Raw genomic sequence first — 18,793 nt, 5'->3', positions numbered from 1 at the left:
TATTGACCTTACACTTCAGATTGTAAACTCTTGATAACACAGGAAACTTATTGGCTTAACTAATAGTACCTACTTAATGGATATAACTGATGGTAACTGCTTACTTAATAGGTGCTTTACATTTTTAATGTACTTCACCTCTTTAGAAATACCCCCCAAACCCTCTCTTTTAACATGTTCTTACATTTTAATTAGGTATTTTTCATTTTCCCTTAAGAAAATGATAATACTGCATATGCATTTTCAGACTGTGCATATTTTCTCTTCATTCCTCACAGGAGTTTCAGTATGCATTCTTTCGGTAAATGTTACAGAGTGCTCACTTTGTGCAAGGTAGGCCCTAGGTTTAGGGACTATACTAGTGAACAACACACACAGGTTCCTACCTCCAGGAGCTTTGCCACCATACCTAATTATGACAATAGTGAAAGGAGCAAATAATAATTTGGAACCTCATTCCAAAGGTGACACCTGCAGTGAAATCTGGACCAAAAATCATCCTCATCACTATAGCGTACATGAAGCTGTGTCACATCATTGCATCATACGTTTACATGTAATGAAAGACACAAGTGGTGTTCGCAAGAGCTAAACTAGATTGTCTTTGACTCTTCTTTTTATCTCCCTTCTTACCTCTCCTTTTTCCTTTTGTCTCATTCTCGGTTTTTGGAGCTTAGTCGTTATTTCCAAGTCCTTTCCTAAAGTGTAATCGGACGAGCTCAGGGCAGGAGACACGGCTTGAACTAACTGCACCAGCATGACTTACCCAGGGGACTGGATGGAACAGTGTGTGTGCCACCGTGTTGTGGTTAGGTCCAGAGGCAGCGCTGACAGAATTTGTGTTGAGTTGAATAGGTCTGGGCAAGTCACCCTCCCTCTTGGTATCTCCATTTCTTATTATCAGTATCAGGGGTTGAAATAGAGGGATTTTTCTAAGGCCCCTGCCAGAGCTGAGTTCTGTGATTCATATGTTCCTGAAGAGTTGAGTGTACTTTCTCTCAGTACGTGCAAATGTATTTTCCAGTGAGCCTGGAAATCTATTTTCCAATTATCCTCTCCCCTGGTTTATAACTTATCATCAATGTGTTGTGGTTTCTAACACTGTTGCTGCTCTAAGCCCATCAAGAGGTTAATTACCTGTGAAGAATGAGGAACTGCTGGAAAGCTGTAAAACATTCAGGAGAAAGAACTTCGGAGTTCTTTGGTAATGTGCGTGAGGAAATGGCCTTCATGTAGCTAGTTTTCCAGCGGAGGCATAACAGTACTGAGTTATATAGGCTGGAGAAAGTCAAGTTGCTCATAGAGGTGGGTACTGAAGGTCATAATCAAGCTCTTAAGGATTGTCCTCTGACTCCTACAGGTTGTCCAATTAGAGCACAAATGGTACTTTAAAAAAATAACTCAATCCCTCCATGTTCCCTTAGGAATCCTAAAATTCCCATTTTTCTTTGTTTCATCTCAGTCTCCTGTAGTGGATACAACTCCCAATGAGGGTTTTGTCAAAAACAATTTTAAATTTAGAATACAAGTTATCTTCTTTTCTTTTCTATCCAGAATAGGACAGCCCCAGCCCTAAACTTGTTTTCCTGTGCCTTAAGCATTGCAGTCCCATAACACTGCCCGATTCACAAGCCCTGTTCCAATGAGTGATTATTGTCTTTATTTGCACTAAAATATGCCAGACAGGAAATTCCTGCTGCGTGTAGGAAAGGTAGCCTCCCTCCCTCCCCCCTCCCTCCCTCCCACCCTCCCTCCCTTCCATCACCAAGCTCCCTCCCTCCCTCCCCCCTTCCCTCCCTCCCTCCCCCCTTCCCTCCCTCCTTCCCTCCCTCCCTCCCATCACCAAGCATATCTGTCTCCATGTTTTCTTTCAGCGAAGCACCTGGAAAAATGAGAGTTGTCTAACTCTAACCAGCTTTTTTTGGTGATTGTCAGGGATATAATTCGTGGGAATCTCAAGATATTACATTTCATTTTCTGAACTACTTCTTTGGTGGTTTTAGAATGGCATTCCCTTTTAGATAGCCTGCTTATCATGGAGCAGAAGGAAAGGTGATTGGATGTCACTAAGAATATTTTGTGGAAAGCGGACATATAAAGAATTCCCTTTTTTCCCTATTACCCTTATATTTTTGGTTTGCTGTATTCTGTTGAGTCAAGCTGGCTCTATTCCATCAACTGGATGTTACAACTTGTCAAAAACGATTCAGTGTTAAGCAGGTACTTACTTAACCATTTCAAGGAGGCCAGAGTTCCGAGATGTGCCTGTCCTTGAGCTAGAGACCCTCAGCCAGGGAAACCTTGAACTGTTAATTCCATTGGTATCTGGTACCGACTTGCCTTAGGAGTTGAGTTTCGAACCCTATCTCCACTTATTCTTTCTGTAACTTTGCAGCCATTTCAAGAATTATTTCTTTATTTACTTGTACCAAATATGTTTCTCAAGTTACAGGGAGGGATGGACTCCCAAGAGACAAACAATGCATTAGTCCTTTTTTATTTTTTAACAAGAAGGTGTTTTCTTTTTTAAGTAAAGCTGTAAATGACATGTCTCATATTCATGGAAATTCATCAGTATTGTTTTTGCCTACTGTCCCTTACCTTTACTTTAGGTAACCACTGGGATTAAGTATACACAAATCCCTGGAGCTTGGAAATAAACTTAGGAGCTAATGTCATTAGTAAATTCTGAACTTTTAGCGAGACAGGAACCCAGTGACACATAATCCACAGGAGGTCCCTCCATGAACTGGGTTTCCATGGAGATGTCGTATACTTGTGCTGTGAGAAGCATGATGGTGTTAGAAGTGGCCATATGAAAGTACAATTTCTTTATGTTTGTTTGATGAGGATTTTTGGCAGAGGATAATTTTTTAGCCTCCTGGTTGCTATGGCAGTACTGACTTTACAGTGCTTTGGTGACCTCTGCTAGTGCCAAATAAGTTAGGTAAGATAAAGGCATGAAAAGGTCAAGGAAGCCATGTGTGTCCTAAATATAAATATGTAGATCAAATTTGTATATATCTTTCTCTTCATTCCTCATGGTGCGTGCGTGCGTGTGTGTGTGTGTGTGTGTGTGTGTGTGTGTGTGTGTCTGCCTTTGAGTCCAGGCTGCTTAGAGAAAAATGCTGATTCATAGTGTCATTGTCTTTTGTTTTCCCTGGGGAAATTCTGAGTTTGTTTCTGAGTTCATTTTTCTACAACCCTGAATTTAATCTTTCAAGTTTAATCTTTATTTTTCCCCCCTCTTACAGACACAGGCACTTGGCTTTGTTTATGCTAATAAATGCCAGGCTAGTCTCCAAGAATCAGAAGAAATGCCAGTAATTTTGTATGGCTTTTGTGCATAATCCCCTCCCTGCCCTCCACCCCTGTTTCTTAATACGTTGTACTTTTGGGAGTTTATGTTTTTAGGTGTCAGGAGGTGATTTTTAGAAGATCCTAACATTTTATTGGCAGCATCTAGACTGCGTGGTCTTCACAGATATAAGATATATCTGTGTAGTAGACCCTTGTGGATATTTTCTCATCACAAAAGTAGGACATTCAATTTTGGAGAGGAAAAGGTTTTTCAGATATATTAAATAGATTTTGCTACAGGGAAGTGAGTGGTACTTTCAGTTGAACATTTCTCGTGTACCAGCCAGCAGACAGCTTGGCTTCCTGGTTGTAATGACATGCCAATGGCTTAGTAGTTATTATTTTAGAAGTTGAATTCATCATGGATTCCCCAAGCATTCGGAGTAGCACACCCTGATTATTCACTTTGAGATTGTAATTCCATCCAAGGTTTATAGTGTCATCATAGTAACTAGATGGAATTACAGCCCCATCCACATTTTGGAATACTACATTATTTATTGACATACTTTATAGTTAAATACTTTTTTAAATATCCTGGAAGTTCATGAAACTTAGAAACATATAATCCTGACCACATAGAAAGTTTTTATTTGTTGTCTTATTTGATTGACTTCATTTACATCTTTAAATAACCTATGTTTTTATAAAGGGTCTGGAGAGGTTGTATTTAAATATTTTTGTAAGGCTTAAAAAATATTGCCTTAAAATGCTCATAAGGTTTCTTGCTTCCTATTGGTGGAAAAATAGGCTTCTCAGATGACTACAGGAGTGGGCAAAATAAGTTCACAGTTGTTAGTATGGGAAATAATACAATAATTAATAAATAAGAATAGACTCACATATTCACGACTGTAAACCTGCTCTTGCACACCCCTGTGTACTATTTAGTCTTTTTTGTTTCTAGCCTACAGTACACTACTGAATGGTTCTAGTGGCCAAGAATCTTTATTTCAGGGAAGTCCACCTACACTAAGTAATTCCTCTTATGGAACATCTCTCTTCAACATAATCCTCATAAACCTGTGTGTCGCTTGTCTCTGAGCTAGACTCCCATGAGGTAGTTAATTACAAAACTAGAAACATTGGCTCTCTGTTGGGATATTGGATGGATGCCTTTCTTACTGGTTTTAATTGGGACAAGAACAATTAAGGTAATTCACTAATTCATGGTATATTACCAGATTTTAAATGGCCTGTTTTTCATACCTCTGGGCATCCTACTTCAGAAGAGTATAAGGTGGAAAGTTCAGAAGGAGACATTATCTATTTCAGAACCTGTCATGGTCTTTAAAGTTTAGACTGTGTTATAATATTTTAGGATGATGATATATAATCTGTGTAATGAGGTGTTACTGATAATAGTATTGCCTGTGTCACCATGCCCTGGATGATATACTATCAGGAAGCTAAAAGTCAATATATTTTGAGTAATTTTTATTGAATTTGCATTTTTGTGACTTTACATGAATGTATGCAAGATTCTTCAAAAACACAGAAATTTCATTTAAGGGAATTCTGTATTGTGATATTCTTTAAATTATCAGAAATATTTTTAAAAATTTTAAATTACGTTAATCATTTATTATTTATAACTTTTGTCCCTGGAAATATTTCACTTTTAGAAATTTGTAAACAGAACAGAGATAGCAAGTAAACATACTAGTACAGCTAAAGTCAATGCTTTCTTAAAAGAATTATTGGTAAAGGAAATATTTTTACTTTGTGAAATTACATTTTTGTTTAAGGGCTTGCTAACACATGAAGAATGTTTTGGCTTTTAACAGTTGAAAGATTGAACAATGACTGGTTCTTCTGTTTCCTGATTGGTTTTGATGTGAATTTGTACTTTTTTTTTATCACCTGTGAACACTTCGTTAGCTATATAAATTAGATTCAGATTAACAAAGTATAACTCCTGGGTACACCTTACCATGAATAAAAAGCAGTATTCTTTTTCTCAGCTTCTAACAGGGAGTGCTGCCGGATTTTATGTAAGAAGCTGACTTTAAAAGTGGTGGTTTTGCGTGTGGTGTGGGTGTTGCAGAGCAATATTGTGCATTCCTTTCAAAATGTGCAAGGTGCCTCTGCGTCTGTGGGTGGGGGAACTACCTGTGGTGCCCTCGCTCATTACTCATTCAGTTGTTCCTCCCCCTAAAGGGAAAACCCAGTGCTCCCGGCCCCACTCATTCTGAATAACGGGGGTGGGGGATGGCGGTGTGGAGGTGCCACTCTCATTTGTCAGATACTTCGTTTTAGAATTGTTTTACAAAATGCAGTTTTATTGTTTTACTATCAGCCTATATTGCAAGCTGATATATAAACAATAGTAGTGATCAAAATGGAGTACAATGGTGAACAGAAATTGCAATGTACTTCTACCTTCAAATGACACAATAGTGAAAGCATTGAAATTCTTTGCCACGTTGTATGTAATCCCTGGAGTAAAAAGTTGAACTGTGTGTGTGTGTGTATGTGTGTGTGTGTGTGTGTGTGTGTGTGTGTGTGTTGTTTGTAGAAGTTAACAAATATGTTAATTTATTGACCACTTTGTTGGTTTTACTAAACAAGAATTCATTCAGCCCAACCAGGATGGCTCAGTGGTTGAGCATCAACCTATGAACCAGGAGGTCATGGCTCAATTCCTGGTCAGAGCACATGCCCGGCTTGCAAGGCTCAGCCCCCACTGTGAGGCATGCAGGCGGCAGTGGATCAATGACTCTCTCATCATTGATGTTTCTATCTCTCTCTCCCTCTCCCTTCCTCTCTGAAATCAATAAAACTATATTTTTATAAAAAAGAATTCATTCAGTGTGTTTCTGGTTTATATCCCAGGAAGTCTCTATTTATCTCTAGATTATGAAGGTAAATTCATAAGGAATCCTTAATTCTTTTAGACAACACTCCTAATTTAAGAAAGGTGACATTTGCATATAAGACTATAAAAAATTATAGGTTTTTATAATAAATTCAAAGCAATTAAATTACATAATCATTAAGAATACATGATCTTTATTAGCAGAGACTAAATGATTATGGTTTTACTGAATACTAAACACTTAGGAAGGGCAGGTAAAGCATGGCCCTGGTCTGAAACACGGGGAACTGTTAAGTTTTAGGCCTGTCATTGACGGTAGTGTAGCCTTTGGCAAGTAACCTAACTTCTGTGGGCCTCAGGAAAGTGAGGGAGCTGGATTACACCAGTGGTTTTCTCATGTGGCTTCACAAGCCCCTGGAGAGCTCTAGGTCTCCCACCGGCCTCTACTGAATGAGTCAAGGACCTGCGTGGTGGGCAGGTTGAGGGCCCGGGATTTTAGGTTATAACAGCTATGGTTTCAGTTCATGGCACCGCTAAATCAAATCATCTTTACGATTCCTTCCAGCTCTTATATTTAATCCCTATAAAAAATAGTCTTTGGTCAGTAGGAAGCAATTCAGTAAGGAACACTTTAATACGGGAAGGGGAGTGTTATGGATTTGACTATCTCTGAAGGCTGCTGCTTACTCAGGTCAGACAAGTCTGAAACCTTTTTCATGGAATAAGGAGGAGAGCAGAGACAGGGCCTTTCTCTGTATCATCTCCCTGGGGAAGAAACTAGGAGATAAGAGGGAAAAAATAATTCCTGGATTTGAGGATGACTTCTAGATGTCCTTGTGCCTTCAGCTGTCAACCGTGAGCTGGATTTGTTATCCCGGTGGTCTGTGTTGGAGTAACAGACAAATGATGACAAAAGTGGCCGTTTTCTGTCATCATGCCAGACCAAGGAGGGGCCAGGAGGCGTGTGGCATGAACCATGCCCCTGCCAGAGGTGCCCACAGCTCCTTGGCACCCAGATGCACAACCCTCCACCCTTGCAGCCCTGGCACCAATGATATCTCAGGGGAAAGGGGACTGAGACCCAGGGAAGAAAGGAAAGCCCAGGGTCCCACATGGTAAGGTCCATAGTGGTGGCAGAACAGTTTGCCCAGAAGAAAACTCTCTGGCAGTAGATGCCAAGCATGTTTGTACTAGAATGGTGCTCAGAATCCAAACAGAACACTGTCTGTCTGTAAGGACTCTTGTGAAAAGTTTATTTGTCCCAAGCCCAAACCCAAGAGTCTATTGGTCATAAATACTCTTAGGTAGTCCCTAACCACTTGAATATAATCTCCAAAATATAGAGGACAAAGGACTCAGGTCTTCAGCTCTCTAATGAGGAGTAAGAAATTTTTCTTCTGAGCAGCTCTGCCTTATGAATATTAAGGAGGGATCCATGTCAAAAGTTCCTGCAGGAGAGCTAACAGAGGTGGAAAGTTGAAATCACCTTAAAGGCACTGAAGCTGAGAAACTGCCCTCTTTATCCTACAGCCACAATTAGTGTTGGAAGGCTGTCAGTGGAGAGAAGCCGGGCTGGTAATTCAGAAAGCAGCTGTGTTGGATGCCTCCAGGGTGCCGGCCCATTGGGCACCGTGTCTCTCCCACACCGTGTCCCAATCCAAGGTGAGGAAAGCTGCATCTGGCTCAGAGCTAGACTGACATAGGGACATCTGGATTTGGACTCTGAACTCACTGGAAGTAGTTGGTTGCATTATAAATGGAGTTCTCTTTGGTAAATAATATTTTTTTTTCTCAAAAGCCATATGGAAGAAAGTAAAGGATGCCCTTTCTCTAGTGTTTTGGAAACCTGGATCTCATCAACTTTCTGGTTGGTTTTGGCTGTCAAGGCTCCTTCTGACAGAGTCACTGTGAGCCAGGTTTCTGAGGTTCCTCCTGACCCATGTTGGCAGCTTCTTAAAAATAACTGTCATTCCAAGTTCAGCTACAATATATAACTCAACAAATAAATACATAGAAAGTATATGATTAGAAGTAGGAAAGTGAGGATTAACAGGCCAGAGAGTAACAGTCTTGCCATAAAAAATACTATAAAACACTCTTAGGAAGGTTCTTGCTTATGTTATTACTTGTACAATGAATGTAGACACTTTGACCCAATTCTCATGGTCCATCATTTCCCATTTCTCTGCTGGGATGTAGCTGATCCCTTGCAAATTTTCTTGAAAACAAAAAGAAAAAACTAACACAAAACAAAACTTCATTCATATTTGTCATTGGTTTATCCCAGGCAGTGAGTAGAAACCGGTTCAGTGTCCTGATAAATGAAATTAAATGTTCCTTTCACATGTGCCTTTCTTCTATAAATATGCTCTATTAGTTGGAATGGGAAATCCTCAAATATATAATCACATCCATTTTTGCTGATCTTGAAAATGAAATATGAGAACAAATAACTGAAAGGAGAAGGGCAATTCTTCACATCGGACCTAGTATTCACTCTGTTGAGATACAGATGTTGACAGGTGTGTGGGGCGCTCCGAAGGAGAACAAGTCACTCACCGAGAATGAGTTTAAGTTACTCACCGAGATTCCGTTCTTGTGCTGTATGTTGGATTGCTGCATTGTCTCAAGTCTCTTATGGACATTACCATATGGGGGAAAGATGACATTGAAAAGTGTTTTATAGGGTAGCTTTAATTTTCAGGGCTTTACTATACTCTGAAGAGTAGACATTGCTAATTTCATTGTGTATCTTTTTTTCACCCCAACTACTATTATCTGCCATGCATATATTTCATTTGGCATGTAAGCACATGGTTCCTAAAATTGCTGACAAATAATCTCCATTACACATTTTGCTGGCACTGTGGTCTCACTGTAAATGCTCTCTGTATGTTCCTGGGAAGTTGCATAATTGCAGTTGCTCTAGTTAACTGTGCAATATGCTCAGTGACTAATGGCCTAATCAGGACTTGAAAAATGTATAAACAGTTCAACAGAAGCAATTGATTCACTGAACGCTTTTCACCCAGACAAGGGTGACCTAATGGGAATTAAAAAGACGGAGGTGTGCAGCCGTGTCTTTGATGCATTGATGTTAGTGCGTTCCCACAATTCCCATGCATTATTGCTCATTGATGGCAGATCCATTTCCATATGCATAAGCCTGGAGTGCCAAATGGCCATCCTAATTGGCTCTGACTTGGTATTCTTTAATGTGGATGTTACACGTGTAACAACTTTTTACTCTCCTCTAACTGCATCTGACTTCCAGCTTTGGAGAGGCAGCCTGTCTCACGTGTCCCCTGTGGCATCGCCCTCGCCCTGGTTGCTTAGGATAGAATTACAGTGGAGACTGTGCAAGCAGGAATGCAGGGCTTACCTCTGTGCGTTGTTGATTGACGCACATTCTTGCTTCTGTGTCCTCAGGGACACCTCTTCTTCCAAAATTCCAGCTGAGATGCACAGGGTTAGAGATTTTCAACAGGGACTAAGTAGCTCCTCAAAAATCCAGGTGTCTACTTGGAGCAGGGTCCAGACCAGGAGGAGTAATAACAATTGTCATTGTCATGTCAGCTTTCCATCGGAATTTATTAGGTAGCTCCTAAATTCCACATCCCTTTCCCCATTCAACTTTATACGTACTAGAGGCCCGGTGCATGAAATTCATGCACTGGGGGTGGGTTGGGGGTCCCTCAGCCCAGCCTGCCCCCTCTCACAGTCCAGGAGCCCTCAGTGATGTCCTACTGACGGCTTAGGCCGGCTCCCCGCAGTCTGGCCACAGAGGCTCGGAGCAGGCGCCCCGTGTGTGTGTGTGTGTGTGTGTGTGTGTGTGTGTGTGTGTGTGTGTCTGCGTCTGCTGGGGGCTTGCCCCCAGCTGTGCTGTGGAAGCTCAGAGCAGGCGCCCCTCGTGTTGATCTCTCAGGCTCTGTGCCGTGCCTGGCCCCTCCTCCTGAGCTGGTCGTGACAGTTACGGAGTTCTGACCTCATTTGCAATTACTTCTTTATATATATAGATGTTTTTATTGAATTTTAAAGAGAGAGGGAGAGCAAGAAGGAGAGGGAAAGGGGGAGGAGAGAGAGAGAGAGAGAGAGAGAGAGAGAGAGAGAGAGAGAGAGAAACATCTATACGTTGCTGCCCACATTCGGCCTTATCCTGGATTGTACCCGCAATGTGGGCATGTGTCCTGATCGGGAACCGAACTGGAGAACTTCTGAGGCATGGGACGGCTCTCAACAAACTGAGCCACACTGGCCAGGACTCAGCTTTTTCTCATATAACCTTTTGTCTGCTAGCTTGACCACTAATTTAATTTAAAAAATTTTCATGACATCATTCAATCTCTAGAAGCTAGAGTCTCATTGATGTAATACTTCAAAACTATTCCTGAAGAAATAATTAATGATGGAATACCGAGTTTTGTAAAATAATAAAATGGATTGTTTCTTTAGGCACATGCTGGTGTGTTCATAAAGGGGAAAAAGAAAAGGGTCCTTGCTTGCCCTGTTTCCTAACTGTTTAAGGATTTTATGGCTGACAGGTTCCTCATGTATAACAGTGAATAACACCCGTCAATGCTACTTGTTTCACTTTAGATTTTAAGCTGGGGCATAAGACAGTAACCACTTTTCCATGCTTTCTGGGACCCCTTTGCCCCTTTTTCTCTCTTGGTGACACTCCATTCCTATCCCTGTGTTGGAACTGCCCTGGCCCCTCTTTTCTTGAAGAATCTGATGCTGTTTGTATCTTAATTTGTTAGTCCTTCCAGAGGAGTGTATGTTTTAGAGAAAGAAGCTGGAAAGTATAGTGGAACTCAGAACATTGTGGATTAGGGTTCATATAAAAAGGAAATGGAGTTGAAGGGGATGTGGGGGGCTGAGGCGCCTTCCTGGGGCTCCTGAAACAGTAGGTGTTCAGGTCATCACCTTATTACAAGGCTGCCTGCAGCTCTGCACTTTGGCCCTCCTCACAGGCCAGGTATCCAGGTGCTCTCACCAGAAAAGCCAGGTACAGAGAGGGAAGCAGAGCAGCATCTTCCCATAATTATTTAAAATTTATGCATTTAATGGGAGCTCATGGCAAAATACGCCAAAACAGTGGAACCCAAGAAAAAAGGGGCATATTGGTACTGATTTGGTTATGTGCTTTAATTTTTAAAGTGTTAGACAGATTAAATGTTTTTAAAGCATTGATTTATGTGTTTATTTATTTATTTATTTATTTATTATTAATTTGAGAGAGAGAGGAAGAGGAAAGGAGAAGGAGAGAAAAACATCAATTAGTTTTTCCATTTATTTATGCATTCATTGGTTGATTCTTATATGTGCCCTGACTGGGGATTGAACCTGCAACCTTGGCATATGGGAACAACACTCTAACCCACTGAGCTACCAGGCCAGGGCATAAAGCAGTTATGTTTGAAGCAACTCTTAATTCCACTCATTAGGAACTCAAGATGTGAGCCACAATTCATTTAACTTATAACAACAATAAACTTATTAATATGCATTAAAGTTAAAGCAGCTTAATATTACAACAGAATGAAGTAAAACCTGCTGGAAAGCACTACTGCTTCAACTAATTCCTCCGTTTATTTTTATTTAAAAAAAAAGATTTATTTTTATTGATTTTAGAGATGAAAGGAGAGGGAGAGAGATAGAAACATTAGTAAGAGAGAAACATTGATCAGCTGCCTCCTACATGCCCCCATTGGGGATCAAGCCCGCAACTGGAGTATGTGCCCTGACCAGTAATCCAACCATGACCTCCTGGTTCATAGGTTGACATTCAACCACTGAGCCATGCTGGCCGGGCTAATTCACTCCATTTAATTCCAGGGATATAATACTTGTAAGAGAGGAATGATTTGAATGTTCAGACATTTGTGTGCAGACCTGCAGTGAGTTATTCCTGTAGTCTAACTCAGTAGCTTCCAGACTTCAGTGTACATCAAGCATGTCAAACTCAAAGGCTAACACAGGACAAATAAACAAGATTTAAGTTTACGTGGGCTGCAAAAAAACACAAAAGCTTCCATTTTCATAGAAACATGGGTTTATCTCAATAGAGACATGCTGAATACAAAGGGCTGAAATAAATGAGTAATCATTAACATAAAATAATGAACATTTTAATAAAAATTAATATTTTTTCTTGAACATTAACTCACCAGACACTGAATAACTGCACCAATTAAAAAAACGTAACGCAAATAAGCCTATTTTTCTTGTTCTCTGAAAGCAAAATATTTTTTGTTGCGCACACCAAACAAGTCAGTCCAAGACTAATGACGTGTCAATCTGCTGCTAAAATATTCGCTGCTAGTATTAGTGGAGAGAAATGGTGCGCCTGCGTGTAAGGCGTGTAAAGGAAATGAGTGCAACATGATTATAGTAATCAGTCATTAGCAAATGTTGTAGTTCGTTGTTAATAATTATGTATAACAGGATATTGTAAAAATTAAGATACAAAATTTTTATTGAAATGTTTCTTACATACCGTTATATTGGCTGGGCCACAAAAATATTCTTTGTGGGCTGCATGCAGCCCGCGGGCCGCGAGTTTGACATGCTTGATGTACATGAAATTGCTGTAAAGTGTTGTATACACAAAATCATGTTTGCAGTGTCTTATGGAAAGTTAAGGGATTTTTAAAGTTAATTTGGATTAAATATCACTTTTTCTGAAGATTTGAATTTAACCCCCCACATAAAAACTATTATGTTTTCCTCCCCTCCTCCTTTTATGGACCTCTATACCTCTCTCCTTACTTCCATACATTTCTACCTTTCTTCCTTTTCTTTCTTTTCCTTTTGATAGATTAATTTCCACCGATTTTTTGTGTGAAATCACAATAGTGGGCTCTATTTATATTCAAATCAGAAAATCATTAGCATGGTGAATATTCAGATTTTCTTAGAAAAAATACAAAGAAGAAAACTGTTTCATAAAAGTCTATCTGAACTCCCCAGCCTGTGCTCCTATTCAACTTTATTTCTTCGGACCCAGTTTTAGCTGGAAAAGTGTACCAGCCAAAGGACAGCCAGGTTCTCTGTGCAGCAAAGCACTTGTAAGCATCTGTAGATAAGAAAATAACATTTTGGCTTAAGGGCCCCCTTTTGATATAAGAATGAAAATAATTATGATTGATAGAGTACATAGCATTTTTAGTAAGCTTTTGAAAATAAGATTTACCCAAATAACTGAAGATACTCAGTAGTTGATTAAAACTTATAAGCATGTACATTTTGTCAAATCAAAAGAAATTAAACTGGAAACCCAAGAAGTCAGCTTATATAGAAGAAAGAATGTTAGTGAAAATCCTAAAAGTAATTTAAGTGTTGGCATTGTATATATTTCTGCTATAGAAGAATAATTTAACCTGCATTTTTGCCAGGTGATTTCAACCCCTCACCTTTCTTCCTACCATTTCTAACTGGCACAATTAAAGTAATTCAGTCTAATAAAGAAGCTTTTTAAAATGTTTGCCATTGTTAAAATTAAGTGCCTAATTAAAGATATATCCAAAGTTATTGCCAGAATTTAGAAACAAACAAACAGCATTTGGCTCAAGCAGCAGGTCTTCTTAGGCCAATAGCCACGGATAAAAGTTGCAAGAAAAAAAAAAAAAGTTAAGTTCACATGCAATGCTTTCAGACGATCACAATTTTTTTAAAATTTCACAATTTTAAAGCATATTGTAAGTACAGAAAATAGGGTGTGCTGATTGATGAAAACAATGAATTAAGACTAGTAAAATAAAATGTAAACAGTTATATCTGAATTTCATCCGTTGCTTTTTGCTTACATTCAGTATTAGTCATCTGGTGAAAAAAAAATAGGTGAACATATAACTGCATAAAAACAAATTAGCTGCTTGAAAGGACAAATGTTCGTGTCCAATTTACCTGAAGAGTAACCCTCAACAAAATACTACATGAACATGTCAACTTTTACTGGTGTGAGTGAAACCGGATACAAATAAAATGGGTAAAATAAACAGAATTTGGAGGAAAATCCTAGTGCACTGATTTTTCTAGCTCTTTGTGGAAAAGCTACTAGAAACTACTTCAGAAGTAATGACGAGACTATGGAGAGGAAATAAGTCAAGGGCTGAAAAATAATTTCATCTAAGGATTATGGATCAAACATGATAGCATAGTTGACGTTTAAAAACAACATGGCCAAGCTTTCTGTGCCTCCCTGTTCTCTTATCTAAGAGGGATTTTCAAAGAGCACTCATTCTGGGGAGGGGAGTTTAAAAATAGAAGGTTCCCTTCCCCCGGTGCACACATAATTAATACCTGCGTTCCAACTTGGAGCCCTCTGCCTGCTGAGTTCTTGCTTGTCACCTCCCAGCACTCACCTTCATTCCCCTAGTTCAGGGATGGGCAAACTTTTTGACTCGAGGGCCACAATGGGTTCTTAAACTGGACCGGAGGGCCGGAACAAAAGCATGGATGGAGTGTTTGTGTGAACTAATATAAATTCAAAGTAAACATCCTATCTAATAAAAGAGAAAAATGGTAATTGGCGTACGACGATACCCTTTTCATTGGCTAATCAGGGCTATATGCAAATTAACTGCCAACTATGATTGGCAGTTAACTGCCAACTAAGATTGGCAGTTAACTGCCAACAAGATGGCGGTTAATTTGCATATGTAGGCACAATGCAGGGAGGCGAAAGGGAAAGCAGGAAGAAGCCCCCTGCCACTGACAGTGATCGGAAACCCAGGGGGGAGCTAAGAGCTGGTGGGCAGGGCAAAGGCTGCCTTTGCCCTGCCCCCCAGCCATGATCGGAGAATCAGGCGCCTTTGCCGCCCTGGCCAGTGATAGCAGGAAGTAGGGGTGGAGCCAGCGATGGGAGCTGGACACGGTCGAAGCTGGCAGTCCCGGGAGCTAGGGGTCCATTGCCTGGGCCTAAAGCGAAGCCCACGATCGCGGGGCCGCTGCAGCTGTGGGTCCCCGCTGCCCGAGCCGGATGCCTAGGCCAGAGGTGTTAGGCCTGGGCAGGGGCGGAGCCTGCAACCACGGGGAGCTGGGGGTCCCCCGTCCAGGCCTGACACCTCTGCCGGAGGCCTCAGGCCTGGTCAAAGGGCCGATCCGGTGATTGGTGATCGGAGGGTGATGAGGGTCAACTCCTCTGGCCGAGGCATCAGGCCTGGGTGGGGGGCGGAGCCGGGGATTGGGGGGATATGATGGTCCCCTTGCCCAGGCCTGAAGCCTGGGTCAGAGGCGTCAGGCTTGGGCGGGGGGTGGAGCAAGCGATCAGAGGGAGATGGAAGTCCCCTTCCCAGGCATGATTCCTGGGCCAGAGGCCTCAGGCCTGGGCGGGGACCAGAGCCAGTGATCAGGGGGAGATGGGGGTCCCCTGTCCAAGCCTGACACCTCTGGCGGAGGCGTCAGGCCTGGGCAAGGGGCCGATCCTGCGATTGGAGGGTGATGGGGGTCAACGCCTGAGGGCTCCCAGTATGTGAGAGGGGGCAGGCTGGGCTGAGGGACACTCCTCCCCCCCCACACACACACCCAGTGCACGAATTTCGTGCACCGGGCCCCTAATCATTACATAAAAGGGTACGGTCTTTTTTTTTTTTTTAGTTTTATTCATTTCAAACGGGCCATAGTTTGCCCACAGCTGCCCTAGGTTCACATGAACCCCATTGTTTGTTTACATGTTTGTCTCCCAGATTAGGGTTGGAAAGCTTCTTTAAGGACAAGGACAATCTCTTGGTCCTCTTTCCATTTTCCATGGTGCTTCGCTTACTGTGGCCTGATATTATTCATTGATCTTTTCAAATTGTTAGCTAGTAAGTGAAAATAAACTAAGCCAGCAAAATGAGATAAAAAGCTCAGATCTGATATGTTACAAAATATTGTAGAGGGTAAGTGAGCACAGGAGAAAATGAGCATGCGATTCCAGATCTCGTAATAGAATAGAAGAAAAGCAATTCTTGATTCTGGTGTGAAACTTTTCTTTGTCAGCTGAGTACTCCAGAGTAGAGGCCAATTTTGTAGTTAAATCTGTTATGGAGATGTTTCCAGCCCAAAAGAACCGCACTGAAATCCTCTGGTCACCACGAGCAAGCCACAACAAAAAATTCAGTTTGTGAGTTGGGCATCATGGTAGGAACCCAACTTTATATATTTTTTAATAGAAAAAAAAAATCCATTCTGCCACTGTACTGCTTTCGTCTTTTATAGCCCAGCCACACTCTGCCATTGTCTGTTTATTATCCCACCACTAGATGGAGAGTGCAAGGACCACGCTTTATCCATGTATATCCTTAACCTGGCACAAAGGAGTCATTCAGCAAATGTTGAATGAAGAAATAAGATTTCAGTCTCCCTAACAGCTGAAAGGATGTATAATACCGGTGCTAAGACCAAGAGTTGGTTTCATATGCTTGTCATTGTAGGTTTGAAAATAAGGAGCTACTTTATACATTATTTTTATATAAGCGTGTTGAATACCTGAGTAACTTTCAAAGTAAAAAGTTACAGTTATGGGCTATTCAATCTGGCAGGGACTTAAAATCCGTAGTAACTCAATCCACTTACGAGCATCCCCTGCTCTTCTCAGTTAGTCATAGAAAAGGGGTGAGTGTGGGTTGGGAAATAATCCTTTACAAATCTTAGTTTATACGTATTTTTATCAAGTTGCAGATTCACCCACCCTTGCTATTTGACTGCTCTGGAGGTGTGAGTACTAGCCTGAGGAGGATAGCCCGGTTGGAGACAGGCTCCATGCTGTTTCCTGTCTTGATGTTTTCCTTCATAATGCAACACTTCCGAATTTAGTATTTTCGAGTATTGGGGTCCATGCATAATGATGTCCAAGTTTCTTTTTTCCCCACCCTGTCCTCTTCTTCCCTGCCAGTGCCCTGTACCCCAATTTAAAATAGCATTATAAGGTTTTCCTCCGCCTCCCCCTGAAAACTCTTTTCCTGCCCCTTCCTTCCTCATGTGTGCTACTTGTGGTGAATGCTTGAATTTCAAATCTCCAGAACAAGTTGAAAATGTGTAACATCTTCCCAGAAGGTAAAAGAGAAAATGTGTGTCTGTGGTTGTCAGCGCTGAATACCATGAGGCCAGCATCGTTACAACTCCCTCCCCCTGGAAGTAGTTGTAAAATATCTGAAAGGAGGACAGGGAGTGGAATCCATAGTGAGTGTGGTGCACCTTGGCCCTCAGGTCTCCAGTTATGGGTGTGATGTTCTTTTCAGACTTAATGAGGATGTTGTGCACTTGGAGAAAGGCCTCTGAGAAAAAATGTAAACGTCGAAAGTCTTAGTAGTAATTAATATGGTAGTAGTTGATGGAGGATTAATCTATAAAGGTTGCAATTCAGCTAACCTGTTAAAAAGCCATGGGTTACTTCTAGTTACCAGGGATGTGAATGCTAACATTCCTGGGAGAACGTTCTGTAAAGCCACTGCTCTCTGTAACTCAGCTGCCTTCATCTAGGCTTCACAGGGCTCGGTTTGGCTGTAGCTTTCCATAGACGAGTTGTGATCCTATGAATGTCACAACCAGTTTTGGAAGCTGTAGTTTTAAGATTTCAGTAAAGCCCTAGCTGGTTTTGGAAGCTGTAGTTTTAAGATTTCAGTAAAGCCTACTGAGTAGTGGATAGAGCATTGGACCTCCAACTGAAGGGCCATGGGTTTGATTCAGGTCAAGGGCAGGTACCTGGTTTGCAGGCTGGATCCCCAGGGTTAGTCGGGGCAAGTGCGGGAGGCAACCAATAGATGGGTCTCCCTCACATCGATGTTTATCTTTCTTTCTCTCCCCCCCTCCCTTCCACTCTCTCTAAAAATTAATACCTTTGGGTGAAGATTAACAACAACAACAACAAAAAAGATTTCAGTAAAAATAGGAGCTATGTTAGCATTTGCTGTTTTGTTATTTTGAGATCAAAAGGGAAAGTTTGAGCAGAATTAAGAGCTACATAAAACAGGATCCTTTAGCGCCATTGTTAAAGTCATCTTTTAAAAAAGATAACTTGTTGAGGAAACGATTTCTTCTTCCAGAACACTGGCTTTGTCCCCATACCTATGCCAAAACATCTGTTCTGTTATCAGAGTCAGGCTTTCAGTCAGCCATCTGCAAATTTGGTCTTCACAGTGTTACACCTGATTGAAAGGATTTTTATTAATGATGTCTAGATAATAAGGGTGCAGAGAACTTTAGAAAGTTCCTGCTCGCAGTCTAAACTAGTGAGCTTTGGCCTAGTTAGCCTCCTTCACAGCAGCAGACTGGATTGTGAGCTCATTGGCAGGGGTGGGTTGTGGGTCATTGTGGAGAGGCCATGTTTCCGTTGCCTGTGGCTGGGAATAAGTGTAGCAGGGCCATTAAAAAAAACCTGTGGTTGAGTTTTGACTTAGAGCTGTTTTAAAATGCCAAACAGACTGAATTCATAGGCAACTAGTTTGAATGAGAACAGATGCATACACGGGCGCGAGACTTCCTCTATGGGAGGAACTTGTGGGGGAGCAGCAGATTGCTAGGTAAACTGACATATGCCTTGGGCCGTGGATCTCAGAGTGGCCTGGGCCACTTTGCCCCCCTGCAGAGGATATTTGGGAATGCCTGGAGACATGTTTGGTTGTCACAACC

At 41.3% G+C, this 18,793-nt stretch overlaps 1 protein-coding gene across 12 annotated transcripts in view; it reads left to right on the top strand.

Annotated features, from left to right (window-relative positions):
• Positions 1-18,793, top strand: part of ATXN1 (ataxin 1) — a 422,285-nt gene that overhangs the window by 74,630 nt on the left and 328,862 nt on the right. The window contains exon 1 of one of the 12 annotated variants that reach the window (XM_059688704.1): positions 3,957-4,420. The exons of the other annotated variants lie outside the window; for them this stretch is intronic. The gene's annotated coding sequence lies outside the window, so the exon portion shown is untranslated. Of the gene's footprint in view, positions 1-3,956; positions 4,421-18,793 lie in introns of those variants that run through there. 12 annotated transcript variants of the gene reach the window in all.

Source organism: Myotis daubentonii, chromosome 3 (genome assembly GCF_963259705.1).
Source record: "Myotis daubentonii chromosome 3, mMyoDau2.1, whole genome shotgun sequence".
NCBI lineage: Eukaryota > Metazoa > Chordata > Mammalia > Chiroptera > Vespertilionidae > Myotis > Myotis daubentonii.
Note: the sequence above shows the minus strand (reverse complement) of the source record. Positions and strands in the feature narration are given on the sequence as shown.